Raw genomic sequence first — 4,805 nt, forward strand, 5'->3', positions numbered from 1 at the left:
CTGCTTGGCCTCCTCAACTCCGGGGGGTGGGTGGGGTGGGCGTGGCTGCCTCGGCCGGCCGGTGGGTTGGCTCCCGAGCCCTGTTATTGGGGGTGTCCCGGCGCTCCCGGCCTGGGCTGCGCGGGGGGCGGGAGGGCGCGCGCTGACGGGGTCGGGCGGAGAGGGGGCGGGCGATGCTGGGGGTGGAGCCGGGACCGCAGCGCCTGCCACCCGCTAGCTCGGCGCTGAAGCAACCACCGCCGCTTTTGGCTCTGAGACGCAAGGAGGGTACTCCGTGAGGCTCTGGCCTCCGAGGCTGCTGCCGTCCTCCGGAGCCAGGGGCTGCAGTGCTCGGTGTCCCGGTGCCTGGCCCTGATCTCTCTCTCTCTCTCTCTCTCTCTCTCTCTCTCTCTCTCTCTCTCTCTCCTCAGAAAAAGGCACTGTGCAGAGCGAGCCACCCGGGGCTAGAGCCCCCGAGCCATGGAGAGGGGCCCGTGAGGGACGCGCGGAGGCGGAGGAAGAGGCTTGGGAGGAGGGAGGCCGAGGAGCAGGGCGCGGGAGGAGGAGGATGCCGCCGCCACCTCCACCGCCACCACCACCCGCGGGCCCCCGGAGAGCCTGACTCTAGACCGAGGATGGAGCCAGCGCTGGGCGCTGCAGCGGCTCCCGGCGCGCCCGCCACCAGGTATCGGCCGGGTCTCCCGGGCCCCGGGGCAGGCGGGAGCGGACAGCACCGCAACAGCCGGGAGGGGCGCGGGCGCGGCGGGAGACGCCCCTAGCTCAGGGCCAGTGTCTCCGGGCGGTGCGCGGAGGCGGTGGCGAGGAACCGCAGAGTGCTGGGCGCTGGGAGGGGTTGTCCGGGGCTAGTGGCCCTCCGGAGAGCTCCGCGATCGCCCCTGACCTCCTCCTCTGGTGAGGGCAGCAAACTTGGGTTAAACGTCAGCCCGGGGCTCCCGTTCTGCTGCTGCGGTACCCGCTCGGGTGTCTGCTCCGGGTTGATCATGTAACAGCCTGCTAGACCCGAGCGGCCGAGGTTGCCAGAGACCCTGAGGTTCCCGTGCCTCCTCTAACTTTCCAAACCAGGCTTACACCCTGAGGCAAAGCGCTGTCCCGGCCTCTTGCTTCTAGCCTCTGTCTTGTATCAGCTTCTACTATGCTGGTGATGGGCTGGGCCCTTAGGAGACTGGGGCTGCCTGACGATGCAGAGCCCCCCACGCGAGGCCAAAACAATCCTACCACCTCTCTGAGTAGGATATGGGGTGGTCAGCTTCTTTCGGGGTCTAGGGAGGGACACGGTGCTTGACTTTACAGTAACAATGGACAGTGGCCCTAGCTGGAATCCATGGGTTAAAAGGCCACGCTATCTGAGGAAGGAAGGTCCTTCTAGGATGGCACCTTGGCTTGATTTCAGGTACCTCGCCATGTCACCTCTCCCTACTCCAGGTCTGCCCCTTTTCAGGATTACATTCCTAGTACCCACTTCCTGATGGGCTTAACAGCCATTTAAGCAAGAGGCTTCTGGACACCAAGGCTTTTGAGGTCCAGGTACCAGGGATGTTATAGCTGACCGCAGAGAGGTTGAGGCTGGATAGGGGAGGTGCATGCCCAAACAGTGACAGGAATTCAGCCCACTGTCTTCAGGAGCCTAGGGACAGAAGAGACCTATGGTGGTGGCAGGAGGCAAGCATCCTGGCTGTGCAGATAACTGGGATCCACTTGGGAAACCCAAAGATACCAGTGGATGTAAGAGGCAAGTAGAGATGGGCTCATAGGCCAGGGGCATACTTTCCCGTGTTTCTTAGCCCCTCAGATAGGACCAGGCTGTCTCACAAAGAGATCTTACCTGGCAGGCAGTTCCCAGGCTCCAGTCCCCAGTAGCTGCCACACTTGTAGGCATCCTGATGACCCTGTTTCTTTTTCAAAGTGCTTCTGTCGTCATGACTCACACTCTGGAGTCACCAGGGAGGTATCAAGCTTCCACCCTAGTCTCTCCCCCCGCCCTCTCGGGTCTTAGGGAGCTGCCGAGGAAAGGAGGGGGTGGATATGCCCTTGGGTCTTGGACCCCTGCAGGAGCCTAGCATGACAAACTTTTATTGATCTTGGTGGGCAAGTTGGCTTGAGACCAGCAGTCCAGGTTAAGGTATCTGTGGGGAGAGGAGGGGTGTGCAAGTGAGAGGAAGCCATTGCTGATTATGCCCCCAATATTGCTGGAGCTTTGAGATCAGGACCCCCTTTCTCTTTGCCCTAACACTTGATTTCTTCATCTCAGAGCAGAAACCCCCTCCCCGACTCCAGATCCAAATTTCCCTCTTTGCCGAGTGGTCGTGAAGCTTCGGGTTGATGGCTCCCTTCTGAGCATCCTCAGTTAGCCCACTTCCTCCTACCCTGGCCCCCATGTCATGTCTGCTCAGTGCAGGCTCTGTGCCCTCAACCAGGGGCCCTGGCTCCAAAGGGAGGTGGGCATTGGGGAATGCTAGTGCAGGGAGTAAGTCAGGCTGCACTGGAGGAGGGACCTAGCTTTGTTCCACTGAGTCTGCAGGAGCCCTGGGCATCAGGTTCTCAGTGAGGCCTGGTTTCTGTGCCTCCCCCACCCCTCACGGCCCCAGGCCCCTCTTGCACATCTGCTATGCCCCATCCTTTTACATTAGGAGTCTGAATTGACTCCTAATTGTGAGGAGGGAGCGTTTTGATAGTCATAATCTGGTTCAGAGAAGGTCCCGAAGCCCTGAGTCACTGTATGGTTTCCATGGAAACAGACTTGTTCAGAGGACTCAGTGTAGCGAGGCATTGGGAGGGGGGAGGGAAACATATAGTAAAATCAGGCTCCACAAGTGTGATGGAGCTGGACCAACTCCCTTTGGTGGGAAAGACAGAGGACCGAGGAAGGTTCTGGCCTGAGGGGAGGCTGCTCCTCTCCACCCACACACAAGGGGTTCTCCCTCGGGGGCCACTGACAGGCAGGCAACTGACGCCTCCATGGCTCTTCTGGGCAGGTTCCCAAGCTTCTGGTGACCTCTCAATGCCTGGGTTTCTTTCTTTGTAAACTGAGGGTTGTAAGGATTCTCACCTAAAAGATCCCTGAAGGTCAAGTTCATTAATGTGGAGCACATAACAAAACCACGGAGTGTGTTGGGAGAGTGTCGTGGTTACTGATCTAATGGGGAAGGGGTTCACCTGGCTCTCTCACCTGTACCCCAGCTGGCAGTCTGACATCTGTCTGAACATCTGTCTGACATCTGCCTGCTTGGGAAAGGTGGTCTTCTGTAGCCCTGGCACCCCAGCCCTGCGGGGAGTCAGCCACTCTGTTCATCCATAGAGATTTATTTAGGATTGTTCAGCCTGGTACTTTGCAGCCCTGGCTCTTATTTGAGACGTTACCGGCCCAGGAATCTTGTATGAAGAAGCCCTCCAAGGCTTTGCCTTAGCATCCCGAGAGAGGGTTGGTTGCTGAGTTCCCAAGGGCTAGGATGGAAGAGATACGGGCAGAAGGGAGGCCTATGGCAGAGAGAAGGGTTCAGCCCCAGTCCCCCAATCCTGGGGACGGTGGCCCATGAGGTTATGAGAATCAGGACCCCAGAGCACAGTCCTTAGGTTGGAGCCTCCATTGCCAGCTGGTGGGGCAGGGAGAGGTTTAATTCTAACAGTGCCAACTCCAGCAGCGTCTCGGAGCGTAGTGGGTTGGGAGCATGGCCTAGGAAGATTCAGGCTGGCAGCGACACACAAGCAGAGCCTCCTCCCCAGACCCCTTCTCACTGTAGCACCCCCATGGCTTCCAAGGGCCTACTCTTAGAAGGTGGAATTTTGTCTCAAATTCCCTAAACTCCTTCTAGCCAACCCTACCAGCTCTCTCAGCTGCAGGGCAGTTATCTGCTGGCTCTTCTATTTTACAGATGCCAAAAATAAGATTCCTGGGGTTTGCCTGCTCAGCCAGGCCAGGGCCTAAGCTAGCTGTGACCCCTCCTTGTCTGATCAGCAGGCGGGGTGTGGAGAGGGGCAGAGGGGGCTCTCCCTCCCCACCCCCATTAGCTCTCCAAGAAGCTTGGTAACTGCCTCCACCCCCACCCCAGCCCGTCCCCACCAGCTATCAGGGTCCCTGCCTTGGGTCTCCCTGGACCACTTTGCTGTCCTCATTGGTGTTCACAACATCTTACAATTTAATATCCTCTGCAAATTTCATTAACGGACTGTTTACTCCCTCTCTCAGGATCATTAATGAAGATGTTAGATAAGATCTGGCCTGGCACCGGCCGGGCAGCCCTGCCCCCACTCCTGGACTCTTTGCCTTCTAGCCCTTGCCGGTGGCCTTGCCTCCTCCACTCAGGACTCTTGGGACATGCCCCCTCCTGCCTTTAGGCCCCATAACAAGAGCTGAGGGCCACGTCTGTTTGAATTAATTTTGTAAGATTACTCAAGGCGCTGTATCAAATGCTTTGCTAAAAATCAAGATATATTACCCTGCCTGCATTTCCTTCATCTACCAGCCTTGTAATTCTATCAAGAAAGCTATCAAGTTTGTCAGGCATGATTTGTTCTCTATAAATCCCCATGGTGCCGTGTGGGGGCACAGGGTTCCCGAGTTTTCTAAATGTTTAGAGATTCTCTCTTTGTGCTTGTTGCTTGATGAGAGCCGGAAGGCTGAGAACTGGGAATTGCTGGGAGCGTGGCCTCCTTCACAGGGACGGGGAGGAAGGCAAGGGCTGGCTTTTTCTCTGGAGTCTCTGGAGTGCCCTGATTTATTTGGGATTTCTGAGTGAAAGCTCGGCATCATTGTCAGGGGGTGGGGAAGGATCCCTGGAACTGTTTTTTTTTTTTTTTTTTTTTTTTTT

The 4,805-nt window shown here is 57.4% G+C and overlaps 1 protein-coding gene across 1 annotated transcript in view; it reads left to right on the forward strand.

Moving 5' to 3' along the window:
- The first annotated feature begins 198 nt into the window (after positions 1 to 198).
- Positions 199 to 4,805, forward strand: part of Chst1 (carbohydrate sulfotransferase 1) — a 15,219-nt gene continuing 10,612 nt past the window's right edge. The window contains exon 1 of the mRNA XM_021193684.2: positions 199 to 664. The gene's annotated coding sequence lies outside the window, so the exon portion shown is untranslated. The remainder of the gene's footprint in view (positions 665 to 4,805) is intronic.

This window comes from Mus pahari, chromosome 3, assembly GCF_900095145.1.
Source record: "Mus pahari chromosome 3, PAHARI_EIJ_v1.1, whole genome shotgun sequence".
Classification (NCBI taxonomy): Eukaryota; Metazoa; Chordata; class Mammalia; order Rodentia; family Muridae; genus Mus; species Mus pahari.